This window comes from Pan paniscus, chromosome 3, assembly GCF_029289425.2.
Source record: "Pan paniscus chromosome 3, NHGRI_mPanPan1-v2.0_pri, whole genome shotgun sequence".
Lineage (NCBI taxonomy): Eukaryota > Metazoa > Chordata > Mammalia > Primates > Hominidae > Pan > Pan paniscus.
In genome coordinates, this window is record NC_073252.2 from 34,037,273 (window position 1) to 34,053,918 (window position 16,646).

Sequence of the window (16,646 nt, forward strand, 5' to 3'; positions counted from 1 at the left end):
AGTATTAAGTAAAACACTAATTGAAATATAAATATTTTAGTTTATTAGATAACCATCATAAAAATTATTCATACATGAAATTGAAACCATTTCATTGCATGTATTTTACTGATTACAGAATTTGTAATGCATGTTCTACCCTGTGAAGAATAAAAATATTATCTTTCCAGAGTATCAAATATGTCATTGAGAATTTTATAGAATTTGCTGCCTGGGAAGAAGTAGAATCACCTGACATTGTTAAACATTGGCAAAGACAGAAATAACAGCTTGTGCCAATGCAAATTGCCTGGAAGTTTGTCGATATAGATGAACATGGACAGATGGTTTTCTGAAAGCAGTATCATCTTGGTTTTCTACTTAACAGAAATGAAGGACCTCATATTTATGATGACATATTATAAATCATGAGAATGAAGCTGTTCATTTTTCTTCTATACTTTTCTCTGTCAAGTAGAGACACTACTAGGAGAGTGCCTAGTGAGTACTTAAACACACATTGTAGAGTTAAAGTTATCCATTCTGTTTAGGTGATCTTGCCTATAATCATGGTCAAATATAGTATTCCACTCTTGCAGTAAAGAGTGATTATCCATCGATTTTAAAAGTTCTAAGTCTATATCCTTATTGGAAGATGCAGACAGAAGAGGGAATTGTTGTTTGAAGTTTAGGAGTGTAGAATAGGGGAAAGTAGCACATGGCTTGCATCTTACTTAGAGTTGCCTGGGTGGTCATAAAATCAAACCACCTGTTTAGGGATAAGAAGTACTTAGTGGTAACAGACATCAATAAGACAGAACACATCTTCAATGACCCCAGAAGGAGAAGATGCGTAAAGAGCTATCACAAAAGGTTAAACCTAAAGGAGAGAAGAGGGATCAGTGAAACAGGAAGATGTGTACAGTGATAGTTCTGAGAAAGGTTCTTTTACCCTAAAATGGCTTTTCAGTATTTTCTTGAGTGAAAACACCGGATATATTCAATAGCAATTCTAACACAAAAAGACTTGGCAGCTGGGCGCGGTGGCACACGCCTGTAATCCCAGCACTTTGGGAGGCTGAGGCAATGGATTGATTGAGGTCACGAGTTCAAGACTAGCCTGACCAACATAGTGAAACACTATCTCTACTAAAAATACAAAATTAGCTGGGCATGATCGCGGCTGCCTGTAATCCCAGCTACTCAGGAAGCTGAGGTGGGAGAATTGCTTGAACCAGGGAGGCGGACGTTACAGTGAGCTGAGATCACACCACTGCACTCAAGTCTGGGTGACAGAGCAAGATTCCGTCTCAAAAAACAAAACAAAACACAACAAAACAAAAAGTCTTGGCAAACAGACCGTTTCATTCTTTGGATAACAATTTTTTAACCACTTCCAATTTAAGGTCCAAGTGTCCAGACCCCCATGTCTGTAAGAGATCATTGCTAGTCACAAACTTTCAGGAAAACAATAATCCTAGCTTGTACTTCCCAATAACAAATTAGAAGTGTCTCTTCTGCAATTTGATTGAATCAGCTCTAAGGAAAAACACTGCTGTAAAAAATATATATATATATATAATTATGTATATATGGGTACAATTTTAAATACATTTCATTACATTGATGTACTCTCAAAAATAATAAACATGCAAACTAAACTCCTGTTGCTTAGACAATACTATAGATACATGTAGTCAATAACCTTTCTCCTGAACTGTAATCTCAATGAAATAAACTGATCTTTAACCCAAAGAAATGTAAAGACCATCAGTATGGGATTACATTTCCTTTATAATGGCTTTAATCAAGTGTAACTATACTGCTGAGTATAACTACAATTGCATTAAATTACAATTTACTTAAGAATATTCAAGAGTCCTTAAATTTTCAAAATATAAATAAAGCCTAACTTAATATTAAAGCTAATTTTAAACAGAAAATGTTTTTACCTTGTATTAAAATTATTAGACACACTACAATTACCCAACTTAAACCTGTTCCAGTTAGATATTTTTCTGAATCCAGAAGCTAGTAACATATAATATCTCTGTACATAACATCTTTACAAGATAGTTTTAAATATGACATATTTACAATAATTTAAATTTTGTTTTTGCTACCAATTGACTAGTGAAAATTCATACAATATCCTCATTTTTCAAGTAATAAGCATTTTATGGTAGTTAGCATTCAGATTGCTTCACAATCCATTTTCCTCAAACTATATTTTCTTCCTCTGAAATCCAAATTAATCATAGATTTCCATAGAAATCCAAATTAATCATAATTCTACTTTTGTGAAAGTAGAATTAAGGAGGAGATTTAATGGGTGATTAGTGGACAATTATCTTAGTTCTTTTTACAAAATTAGAAGACTTAATTTTTAAAACAAATTCAAAATCTTTTTTATATTTGAATATCTTATCCACAGCTTGGATGTGAAAACTTATATTTTTTCTGTTTCTACAGTCTAGTTTTGAGTTACGATTGTACCATAATCTATTATGGACAAAAAATAAAAATACTTATAGAGCACAAAATTTGAGAAGGAATGAAACATAATCCTTACCCCTTCACCCTTTCTGAAAAAGATTATAATAACAAGAATGATGATAAAAATGCATATGTAGCATAAAAACTATTTTCAAATCCTGATTCTATTGCTGATAGTAAGGATATGGCATCTCTTTAAAAGGAAGATAACTGTGGCATTTTTAAAATATAGCCACAAATACTTTCAATGTCCTCACATCAAAGGGTAGACATCATGTTTCTTCCCCCTGAAGTCAGACAGGCTGTGATTGCTTAAACCAACTGACCATTAAAGTAATTCTATGTGACTTCTGAGGCAAGATTTTTAAAGGCAATAAATTGACCCATTAACTGAAACACTCAGGCAAGCTACCTGTGTGATTCCATGCTGTGAGGAAGTTCAAGTTACATGAAGAAGCAATATTCAGACACTCTGGTTAAGAGATTATTTTGAGCCCAGCCTTTAAGTCATACCAATGCAGGAGCCAAATATGTAAATGAAGAAGCTTTCAGAAGATTTCATTGTCCAACGTTTAATTCATTCCTAGACATCTAGGACTTCTCAGAAGCCCAAATATTGTAGACCACAGAAATGTCACCCCACTTTGCATTTTCAACCCCCTGACCCCAGAATATATGAGGATGACAAAATGGTTATTGCATCATGCCACTGAATTTCAGTAGTTTGTTTTGCAGAAATAACTAGCAGAAGCAATCACAAATAGAAATGTTTTCTTTCTCCACAATTTGGAAGACCATCACAAAAAGGAAAGAAGAGAAAATGTGGCATAGCACAAACCTGAGTCTTCCATTTGACAGCTGTAAATTTTGGGAATTGGTATTTAAATCATGGATGATATTCTCATATTCTGGGCATTTATGAAAGGTTAAATTAGATAGCATAATTAAAGTATCAGACAAAACTGTGCTTTCAACAAAAAATGCATAGTTATTTTATCCCTCCCCTTATTATTAAATAAATTTTAATAGGTCTTTTTATAGGTGAAACATTATTGCCAGAAAAGAATTTCAAACTATATAAATGAGAAAAAAACAATGTTAGGCTTTTTTGAAATTAAGGAAAATTTCATAGTGCAAGAGGTATTGGTAATGCAGTCTATAGACATAAAAATTTCATTCATTTTAATAAATACATGAGTATCTCACAGGAAGAATACAAAGTTTGAGATACACAGGTAAATAAAAGGGTTGCATTTCCAGTCCTCATGGAATTTAGAATCTAGCAGGTAAATAAATGGGAATCACAAACAATTTTTAGCCTGATGAGTTTTTAATAGAGAAGACCTCAATACTATGGGAATATACAGCAGCAAAATTTACCCTTGTCTCCCTGAAAATAAAACATTAAACAGATTCAAAATAATAGACCGTAGCTCATAAATATTAGAGAAGTATGCCTTGAAGAAGCAGCAATAGACATAAAAGCTGTGAGAAGAAAGAATGCAGAACACCTTAGTGAAATCGAGAGACAACTAGTTTGTTTGGGTCATAGACACCAGTAAGGACATGTGACTGGAGACAGAAGTCAGGGCTATATGAAAAGGACCTTTAGTAGATTACCGAATTTCTCTTAAGGGCAATAGTACATTATTCAAAGGGGTTAAGCAAGCGATTTCAGATATTTGTTTTAAAATGTTAGCTAAAGAATGCACAATCTATATGACTCTCCAGAGTAAAACTCTTAGGGATTTTCATACTTTTTTTTCCCTTTTGATGCTCATGACATACCCTCATTCAAAAAAGGTTTGGGCATTATTCTTCCATAATTATACAACAGACATAAGAATACTTGATTTATGATTTGTACTCTCATGCCCTGATTCAGGAATCAGAAATATAAAGCCTTTTTATCACATACATGATTCAACTAGCAAAACTATTTAAATTTATCGCTATGTTGTTTCATTATTAAAAAAAAAAATCCTACAAAATGAGTTTACACTCTAAACTGTATCCCAAGGATAGCAAGAAATTTCACAGAAATATATTTAAAGAGGATTGGTTAAGTTTTGAAAAACTAGTATGCAGCTTTGTATAATTACTAAACTGAAGAACAAAATATTAAATTATATCATGATAAACCTCTCATATTATTTTTTGTCATAGTATCAAATGTCTATATATTTGCTTTACATTTAACTATTGACACTTGTAGTTTGAAAGCCTCTTAGTCTTTCTTGCTGTCTAATGGATGTTTGCTTAATAGGCCTTGATACTATTGTAGGCTTGAATTTATATAAATCTTACCTCCAGAACACACAATATGATAACTACCTATCCTATACAGAGGGTCCAGATATTCTACTTATGTCTTTCTGGTCTCATTCATAGAACTTATTTCTACTACTAGTAACTCTTCTCATGAGAAAACAAACAAAAAACAAAAACAAAAAAAAAAGTGTACTTTCTCTTCACTCGCTTGCTTCTGCTCCCTGTCTCGTGGATTCAATTTGCTTGTTCTTTGCTCATGGAAAGGATGCTTGGATCCAGAATGTGACTTTGCTTTCTGTGGTGCCAGCTCTTCCGCTAGCGTCTTTCCTTTTATCCCTTTATTAAAAATTATTCTAACATTATATTTTACTTTCAGCATATTTTCTACCAACATTCATCAGAATTAGTACGGAATCTCTGGTTAAAGTTAAGCATTATGGCTAGTAAGTTAAATGAAAGTTAAGTATATTCAATATGTATAAATATTGGCATACAGCATAGCATCCAAGGACATAGTCTTACAAGATAATTAAAACACTTAACTTTGATATGTGAGAGCTTGTTTTGAAAATGAAACTCTACACCCACACACCAACATAACATTTGCCAGAAAATTTTCAAGTTATTTTTTTCAAAGGAATGTCTGTTACTATGATCACAAAATTTGGATGTCAGGAGTAATTAATTATCTCATACTTTTATCCACAATGCTTAGACAGTAGGAATCAAAGTTTTAAATTGGGACATAAATCTGGGAAAAAAAAGTTAAATTGGCTCTGTGTGATCTTATGTATAACTAAGAATGCTTATAGTTTTCATCAAACTATTCTCTTTTAAAGGTTTGCTTTATAGCCAATTAGTTTTGCTGTAGTCTGAGTCATATATTTAATAATGAGAAAAAATGTTTTCTATATGTTGTTTTAGAAGAGATGGAAAAGCACTTCAGAATTTTGTCAGAAAAAAAAGAAATATGTATCAAAGTAATTTTTCACTTTGTTACAAATTCGAATGTGTCGACATCTACTCTATATATTAAAGCAAAGTCTATTCAACACATGCATAAATAATGGAATTAATAATATAAAATACAAATGACTGTGCAAATAAGTTGACAAATTGTTGAAAGTTATTTGCTAGAACATGAAAGTCAAATAATGAAAGTTTGGGAATACCAAAATATCATGTGCTTTTTTTCTGTCCAGGGAGACTGATTACTTAATCCACTTCTTTTTAAAGCTTCATGAGCACTCAAATATATTGTAACTCTTTCTGAATGAAAAGATAATATTCATACAATGAATGTGAGGGTTTCATGTTGATCTTCCTATTGCCTTTTAACAACAAAACAACCTTTCTAACCTAACAATATAAAACAAAAATTATTTGAGTATCTAGCAGACTTCTCTTGGAGAAAGAAATATACTGGACCCAATTTGCTGTAGAGAGTGAGATTCCAAAGCATATTTTAGACGAAGGAAGAGAAATTAACTTAAAAAAACCCGAATTTCCTTGCATAAGAAATAAATGCAGAAGTCCCACCTCTAGAATGGCAATGTGAAGATCTCCATGGATCTTTTTTCCAGTAAAAGTGTTGAAAATTATAAAACAACCATCATCTATGTCACTTGAAAAGTCATATCGGTACATAGAAAATGATGAAGTATTTATTCAAGAAAATCTATTGATACTCACTAAGAACAGTGAGAGTTTTTTTGCATTTGATCCACAACCCATTCTTACCTTACCTCTCTTCTCACAGCCTATCTTGATATAAACTCTACTCAAGGCAATGTAGCCAAGAACACAGGACTTTTACTAGACCCCAGTGGGGGGCTACAGTATGTTTCTGAGAGTAACAGTACATCAAAATTTTTCATTTCAACCCCCACCTGCTGCCACTACCTGTTCTTGAGGTTAAGCTTTTGTTGAATGTGGCCAAGAAGTGAGATGTCACTTCTTCCTACCAGCTCTAATTCATGGAATGAGGACTGTTTGGGTGCAACACACTGAGAACACTGGGCCCTGATTGTCTTCTTTCTGGTTTGTCTGTAAGTCAAAGTTCTCATTCCAGGAGTGGCAAGCTGAGATTACCAATGGCTACTCCTCATCCCAGTGACCCAGTCTCAAAGTAGGGCTGTCACTCCGAGAGGAGAATGTTGCTCTCTTTGCTGCAATCACCAGAGCCAAAGCTCACAAGTTTTGCCCAAAGGAAGGGGCAGAACATACAGCAGAAGAGTGATAAAACTTTTCCCACAAGAAGAGTTTGGGGGAAATTCAACCATAAGGATACTTTGAAAAACAATGAAGGGATGGTAAAAAGCAAATAAGAAGGACTGGCACTTTATTAGAGACATATGCATTGAAACAAAGGTCAGCTAGTTTACCAGGAATAACCCAGGAAAAAGACAGCTAAGAAGAGCCCTTCTGGTGTCAGGAAGAAGTTTCAAATGCTGAACAAATGAAAAGACCTGAAATAATAAATAAGACTGTTAATATAACAAAAGCTGTAAAGACATAGTACGTTTCTTTTTATCTCTTTTTTTAAAAGACATAAAATTATGTCAAGTGTGTTAGTCTGTTCGTGCTGATATATATATATATATACACAAAAATATATAAACACACATATATATGTATGCACGTATATATATATATATATATCAGAGACTGAGAAATTTGTAAAGAACTTTATTTCTCATAATTCTGCAGGCTGGAAGTTTAAGATCAATTTGCTGGCAGGTTTGGTGTCTGCTGAGGTGCCTTGAATATCCTCAGAGGGGATGAATGTTGTATTTTCAAATGGTGAAAAGGATGTAACGGCAAAGGGTCCTAATTCCTCCAGCCCTTTTATGAGACACTCATACCATCCATGAGGACAGAGTCCTAATAGCCTAATCACGTCCTCAAGGTTCCAGCTCTTAATGCTGTCACATTGAAATTGAGTCTCAACATGAACTTTGGAGAGGACAAAACAACAAATCATAGCATCAAGTAAGAGTTATAACCATAAATTATTGGGTATATAGCATATATAGATGTAATGTGTACAGCAATTATAGCACAAAAAGGAGAGTCGAAGTATACAAAAGTGAACAAAAGTGAAATTTATATTAACATATATGTCACTAGAATTGTTATCCATCTAAAATTGAGTCTGATAAGATGTATACAGTAAACCCTAAAGTAGCATTAAGGGAAACATTGAAAAAATATAGATAAAATATTATTAAAATTAAAATTAAATGTTATATAAAAAATACCTAATTCAAAAGAAAGCAGTAAAGGAGGAATAGAGGAATGAAAAGACATAAGGTATACAGAAAACTGAAGTAAAATGATGGATGTAAATTTAACTATACTAGTAATCTCAAGTGAAAATGAATTTAAATATTCAAATAAAAGACAGAGATTGTCAGACTGGAGGAAAAACAAATTAAATATACAAGATCCATCTACATGTTGTCTGCAGGAGACATACTTTAGATCCAAAGATGAAAATTCATAGAAAAAAAGAGGATGGAAAAGTTATATTATGCAGGCAGTAACCACAAGAAAGCTGGAATTGTTATATTAATATAGAAAAAAATAGACTTTAAAACAAAAGGGGTTACAGAAGTAAAGAGAGATATTTCATAAAAATAAAAGGGCCAATATCTCAAAAATAGGTAACAATTATAAGCATATATATGTGTGATGAAAAGACATCAAAATCCATTGATATAGAAACTCCCAAAAATGAAGATTACATAGGCAATTTAACATACTTCTTGTAGCCTTTAATATTCACTTTCACAAATGGATAAAATGACCAGGCAGAAGATCAACAAAGAAATAGAACACTTGAACAATCTATAAAATAACTAGACTGCTTAGATATTTAAGGAACACTGTAACAACAGTAGATTCTCAAGTGCACATGCAACATTGTCCAGGAATACCATATCCCAGGCCATAAAATAGACCTCAATGAATTTAAACATTGGAACAATACAAAGTATATTTTCAGATAATAATTGAGTAAAATCATAAATCAGCAATAGGAAAATTTGGGAAACTCAGAAATATGTGGAAATTAAACAGCATGCTCTTAAATAATCAATGGGTCCAAGAAGAAATAATGAGATAAATTAGAAAATACTTTAAAAGAAGATAAAATACTTTAAGAACACATAACATCTCTTACGTGATGCAGTAAAAGTAGTTCTCATACTCAAAAATAACATTCTCTAACCTGCCACCATAGGCACTGAAAAAAGAAGAGCAAATTAAAACTAGAGCAACCACAAGAAAGTATTAGGGATATACAAATTAGTGAAATACAAAATAGAAAAACAATTGAGAACCTCAACAAAGCCAAAAATTGTTTCCTTGAACACATCAACAGTGGCCACAATTTAGACAGACCAACCAACAAGAAAGAGAAACTAGTCAAGTATTAATGAATTTTTTAAAAGGACACTAAACTTAAAGAAATAAAAAATTATTACAAAAGTACCTATGAACAATTATATACCAAAATTTAGATATTTTGTATGAACTGGACAAACTCTAAGAAAGATTCAAATTAGCAAAAAGAGTCAAGGAAAAATATAAAATCTTATCAAGTAAAGAGATTAAGTGAGTAATCAAAACTACCACCCCAGGAAACAATGACAACAGCAACAAAATCCTCTAGCCAAGAATGCCTCTATGAAACTTTTAAAGTTGAATTAATAAAATTATTTACGAACTCTTGCAAAAAAAATAAAAGGGAATACACTTCCCAGTTTATTCTTTGAAGCTAGTATTACCTTAATAACAAAACCAGACAAAAGCATCAAAAAAAAGAAAAAGAAAACAAAAATGCAGAAGAATATCTTCAACAAAAATAGATGGAAAAAATCCTCAGCAAAACGCTAATGAACAAAATCCAGCAATACATAAAACATATAATATACTATAACCAGGCAGGATTTACCTCAGGAATGCAAGACTGTTTCAACACCTGGAAGTCAATTAATGTAATATACTACAGCAGTAGAATAAAAAACATACAATCATCTCAATAGATATATTAAGAAAAAAAACACTTTACAAAATCCAATGGCATTTAATGACAAAAACTCTTAAGAAACCAGGAATAGAAGGGAACTTCCTCAGCCTGATAATGGGCTTCTGTGAAAATCCAAAGCTAATATCAAACTTAATGGTAAAAGGCCAAATGTTTCCTCCTAAGATCGCAACAAGACAAGTATATCTGCTCTTGACACATCTATTTAACATTATACTAGAAGTTTTAGTTAGGATTAGGACAATTAGGCCAGAAAACAAAATAAAATCCAAATTGAAAAGGAAAAGTAAAACTATATTTGCAGATAAAATGAGCTTGTACTCTGATAATCCACTAAAAACTTGTAACTTAAAAATGAAAGTTGCTGGGAGGGGTGGCTATGGGTGCAGCTTCGGCAGACTTAAACCTTCCTGCGCGCTGGCTTTGAAGAGAGTAGCAGATCTCCCAGCACAGCGTTCCAGCTCGGCTAAGGGACAGACTGCCTCCTCAAGTGGGTCGCTGACCCCCGTGCCTCTTGACTGGGAGACACCTCCCAGGAGGGGTCGACAGACACCTCATACAGGAGAGTTCCGGCTGGCATCTGGCAGGTGCCATTCTGGGATGAAGCTTCCAGAGGAAGGAACAGGCAGCAATCTTTGCTGTTCTGCAGCCTCCACTATTGATACTGAGGCAAACAGGGTCTGGAGTGGACCTCCAGCCAACTCCAGCAGACCTACAGCAGAGGAACCTGACTGTTAGAAGGAAAGCTAACAAACAGAAAGGAATAGCATCAACATCAACAGGAAGGACATCCACAGAAAAACCGCATCTGAAGCTTCCCAAATACCAACATCAAATACCAAAGGTGGGTAAATCCATGAAGATGAGGAAAAACCAGTGCAAAAAGGCTGAGAATTCCAAAAACCAGAATGCCTCTTCTTTTCCAAAGGATGCCAACTCCTCTCCAGCAAGGGAACAAAACTGGACAGAGCATGAGTTTGATGAATTGACAGAAGTAGGCTTCAGAAGGTGGGTAATAACAAACTCCTCCAAGCAAAAGGGGCAAGTTCTAACCCAATGCAAGGAAGCTAAGAACATTGAAAAAAAGTTAGATGAATTGCTAACTAGAATAACAAGCTTAGAGAGGAAGATAAATGACCTCGTGGAGCTGAAAAACCCAGCATGAGAACTTCGTGAAGCATACACAAGTATCAATAGCCAAATCAATCAAGTGGAAGAAAGGATATCAGAGATTAAAAATCAACTTAATGAAATAAAGCATGAAGACAAGATTAGAGAAAAAAGAATGAACAGGAAAGAACAAAGCCTCCAAGAAATATGGGACTATGTGAAAAGACCAAACCTAAGTTTGATTGCTGTACCTGAAAGTGATGGGGAGAATGGTACCAAATTGGAAAACACTGTTCAGGATATTATCCAGGAGAACTTCCCCAGCCTAGAAAGGCAAGCCAACATTCAAATTCAGGAAATACAGAGAACACCTCAAAGATACTCCTCGAGAAGAGCAACCCCAAGATACATCATCATTAGATTCACCAAGCTTCAACTTAAGGAAAAAATGTTAAGGGTAGCCAGAGAGAAAGGTTTGGTTACCCACAAAGGGAAGCTCATCAGACTAGCAGTGGATCTCTCTGCAGAAAACCTGCAGCCAGGAGAGAGTGGGGGCCAATATTCAACATTCTTAAAGAAAAGAATTTTCAACCCAGAATTTCATATCCAGCCAAACTAAGCTTCATAAGTGAAGAAGAAATAAAATCCTTTACAGAAAAGCAAATGCTGACAGATTTTGTCACCACCGGGCCTACCTTACAAGAGCTCTTGAATGATGCACTAAATATGGAAAGGAAAAACCGGTATCAGCCACTGCAAAAATGTATCAAATTGTAAAGACCATTGACAATATGAAGAAACTGCATCAACTTATGGGCAAAATAGGCCGGGTGCAGTGGCTTACGCCTGTAATCCCATCACTTTGGGAGGCTGAGGTGGGTGGATCACAAGGTCAGGAGTTGGAGACCAGCCTGGCCAACATGGTGAAACCCCATCTCTACTAAAAATACAAAAATTAGCCAGGCAAGGTGGCAGATGCCTGTAATCCCAGCTACTTGGGAGGCTGAGGCAGAGAATTGCTTGTACCCTGGAGGCGGAGGGTGCAGTGAGCCAAGACTGTGCCACTGCATTCCAGCCTGGGTGACAGAGTGAGACTCCGTCCCCCTCCCTGCAAAAAAAAAGGGAAAAATAACCAGCTAGCATCATAATGACAGGATCAAATTCACACATAACAATATTAACCTTAAATGTAAATGGGCTAAATGCCCTAATTAAAAGACACAGATTGGCAAACTGCATAAACAGTCAAGACCCATTGGTGTGCTGTATTCAGGAGACATACCTCATGCGCAAAGGCACACATAAGCTCAGAATAAAGGGACGGAGGAATATTTACCAAGTAAATGGAAAGCAAAAAGCAGGAGTTGCAATCCTAGTCTCTGATAAAACAGACTTTAAGAAAGATCAAAAAAGACAAAGAAGGGAATTACATAATGGTAAAGGAATCAACACAAGAAGAAGAACTAAGTATTCTAAATATATATGCACCCAATACAGGAGCACCCAGATTCATAAAGAAAGTTCTTAGAGACCTACAAAGAGACTTAGACTCCCGCACAATAATAGTGGGAGATTTTAACACCGCACTGTCAATATTAGACCAATCAACAAGACAGAAAATTAACAAGGATATTCAGGACTTGAACTCAGCTCTGGACCAAGCAGACCTAATACACGTCTACAGCAATCTCTACCCCAAATCAGCAGAATACACATTCTTCTCAGCACTACAATGCACTTACTCTAAAATTGACCACATAATTGGAAGTAAAACACTCCTCAGCACATGCAAAAGAACGGAAATCATAACAAACACTCTCTCAGACCACAGTGCAATCAAATTAGAATTCAGGATTATGAAACTCACTCAAAACTGCACAACTACATGGAAACTGAACAACCTGCTCCTGAATGACTACTGAGTAAATAACGAAATTAAGGCAGAAATAACTAAGTTCTTTGAAACCAATGAGAACAAAGACACAACATACCAGAATCTCTGAGACACAGCTAAAGCAGTGTTTACAGGGAAATTTATAGCACTAAATGCCCACAGGAGAAAGGAAGGATCTAAAATCAACACCCTAACATCACAACTGAAAGAACTAGAGAAGCAAGAGCAAACAAATTCAAAAGCTAGCAGAAGACAAGAAATAACTAAGATCAGAACGGAACTGAGGGAAATTGAGACACAAAAAAAACCCTGCAAAGAATCAATGAATCCAGGAGCTGGTTTTTTGAAAAGATTAACAAAATAGCTAGACCACTAGCCAGACTAATAAAGAAGAAAAGAGAGAAGAATCAAATAGACACAATAAAAAGTGATAAAGGAGATATCACCAATGACCCCACAAAAATACAAACTACCATCAGAGAATAATATAAACACCTAGACTCAAATAAACCAGCAAATCTAGCAGAAATGGATAAATTCCTGGACACTTACACTCTCCCACGACTAAACCAGGAAGAAGTCAAAACCCTGAATAGACCAATAACAAGTTCTGAAATTGAGTCAGTAATTAATAGCCTACCAACCGAAAAAAGCCCAGGACCAGACGGATTCACAGACGAATTCTACCAGAGGTACAAAGTGGAGCTGGTACCATTCCTTCTGAAAATATCCCAAACAATAGAAAAAGAAGGACTCCTCCCTAACTCATTTTATGAGGCCGGCATCATCCTGATATCAAAACCTGGCAGAGACATAACAAAAAAAGAAAATTTCAGGCCAATATCCCTGATGAACATTGATGTGAAAATTCTCAATAATATACAGGCAAACCGAATCCAGCAGCATATCAGAAAGCTTATCCACCACAATCAAGTCAGCTTCATCCCTGGGATGCAAGGCTGCTTCAACATAAGCAAATCAATAAATGTAATCCATCATATAAACAGAACCAACCACAAAAACCACATGATTTTCTCGATAGATGCAGAAAAGTCCTTTGATAAAATGCAACACCCTTTCATGCTAAAAACTCTCAATAAACTAGGTATTGATGGAATGTATCCAAAATAATAAGAGCTATTTATGACAAACCCACTGCCAATATTGTACTGAATGGGAAAAGCTGGAAGCATTCCCTTTGAAAACCAACACAAGACAAAGATGCCCTATCTCACCACTCCTTTTCAACATAGTATTGGAAGTTCTGGCCAGGGAAATCAGGCAAGAGAAAGAAATAAAGGGTATTCAAATAGGAAGAGACAAAGTCAAAATGTTTCTGTTTGCAGATGACATGATTGCATATTTAGAAAACCCCTCATCTCAGTCCAAAATCTCCTTAAGCTGATAAGCAACTTCAGCAAAGTGTCAGGATACAAAATCAATGTGCAAAAATCACAAGCATTCCTATACACCGATAATAGACAGAGAGCCAAATCATGAGTGAACTCCCATTCGCAATTGCTACAAAAATACCTAGGAATACAACTTACAAGGGATGTGAAGGACCTCTTCAAGGAGGACTACAAACCACTGCTCAAGGAAATAAGAGAGGATACAAACAAATGGAAAAACATTCCATGCTCATGGATAGAAAGCATCAATATCGTGAAAATGGCCATACTGCCCAATGTAATTTATAGATTGAATTCTATCCCCATCAAGCTACCACTGACTTTCTTCACAAAATTAGAGAAAACTACTTTAAACTGCATATGGAACAAAAAAAGAGCCCATATGGCCAAGACAATCCTAAGCAAAAATAACCAAGCTGGAGGCATAATGCTACCTGACTTTGAACAATACTGCAAGACTTCAGTAACAAAAACAGCATAGAACTGGTACCAAAACAGATAGATAGACCAATAGAACAGAACAAAGGCCTCCGAAATAATGCCACACGTCTACAACCATCTGATTTTTGACAAAACCTGAGAAAAACAAGCAATGGGGAAAGGATTCCCTATTTAATAAATGGTATGGGGAAAACTGGCTAGCCATATGCAGAAAACTGAAACTGGACCCCCTCCTTACACCTTATACAAAAATCAACTCAAGATGGATTAAAGACTTAAATGTAAGACCTAAAATCATAAAAACCCTAGAAAAAAACCTAGGCAATACCATCCAGGACACAGGCACGGGCAAAGACTTCATGACTAAAATACCAAAAGCAATAGCAACAAAAGCCAAAATTGACAAATGTAAAGAGCTTCTGCATAGTGAAAGAAACTATCATCAGAGTGAACAGGCAACCTACAGAATGGGAGAAAATTTTTGCAATCTACTCATCTGACAAAGGGCTAATATCCAGAATCTACAAGGAACTTAAAAAAATTTACAAGAAAAAAAACCATGAAAACGTGGGCGAAGGATATGAACAGACAGTTCTCAAAAGATGACATTTATGCAGCCAACAAACATATGAAAAAAAGCTCATCATCACTGGTCATTAGATAAATGCAAATCAAAACCACAGTGAGATACCATCTCACACCAGTTAGAATGGTGATCACTAAAAAGTCAGAAAACAACACATGCTGGAGAGGATGGGGAGAACCAGAAATGCTTTTACACTGATGGTGGGAGCGTAAACTATTTCAACCATTGTGGCCGACAGTGTGTTGATTCCTCAAGGATCTAGAACGAGAAATACCATTTGACCCAGCAATCCCATTACTGGGTATATAACCAAAGGATTATAAATCATTCTACTATAAAGGCATATGTACACATATGTTTATTGCAGCACTATTCACAATAGCAAAAACTTGGAAGCAACCCAAATGCCCATCAATAATAGACTAGATAAAGAAAATGTGGCACATATACACCATGGAATACTAGACAGCCATAAAAAAGGATGAGTTAATGTCCTTTGCAGGGACATGGATGAAGCTGGAAACCATCATTCTCAGCAAACTGACACGGGAATAGAAAACCAAACACTGCATGTTCTCACTCATAAGTGGGAGTTTAACAATGAGAACACATGGGCATAGGGAGGGGAACATCACACACTGGGGCCTCTTGGGGGGTGGGGGGCTATGGGAGTCATAGCATTAGGAGAAATGCCTAATGTAGATGATGGGTTGATGGGTGCAGCAAAGCACCATAGCACATGTATACCTATGTAACAAACCCGCACGTCCTGCACATGTAGCCCAGAACTTAAAGTATAATTTAAAATTTTTTAAATTAGCCAGGCTTAGTGGCACATACTTGTAGTCCTATACTTGGGAGGCTGAGGAGGGGGGATTGCTCGAGCTGAGTTTGAGAATGCAGTTAGCTATGATCACGCCACTGTATTCCAGCCTGGGCAACAAAGCAAGACCCTATCTCTAAAAAATTAAATAAAATAAAAATCTAAATGTCTTTATATAGAACTTAAGATATTGGTGATTAATTTGTAACACTTTTCTAGATCTTAAAAATAATGCCTCTTTGGAGTTGTCTCTAAATTAGCAGACATCTGTCCCTTTTTTAAGTCCTGAGTTATGAAAAAACATTAATTCTTGTCTAAGGACAGGAATCCACAGCTGAAAAAAAAATCCTGACTATTATGCATAAGATATTACCTGGGGTTAATAGACGTCATCTTTATTTGTTCTTGATGCGTCTAAAGCTTTAAAAATAAAGTATTAATTAATTTTGATATTAATATTATTTTCTCTTTCATACCAGTGTGAAGAAGTTACTACTTACTGAAGCCTTTTTTTTTTTCAAATCAAATATGTAATTTCTGGGTTTGTATACTCTAGAAATTTGGGCTCTTGAGAACACTATCAG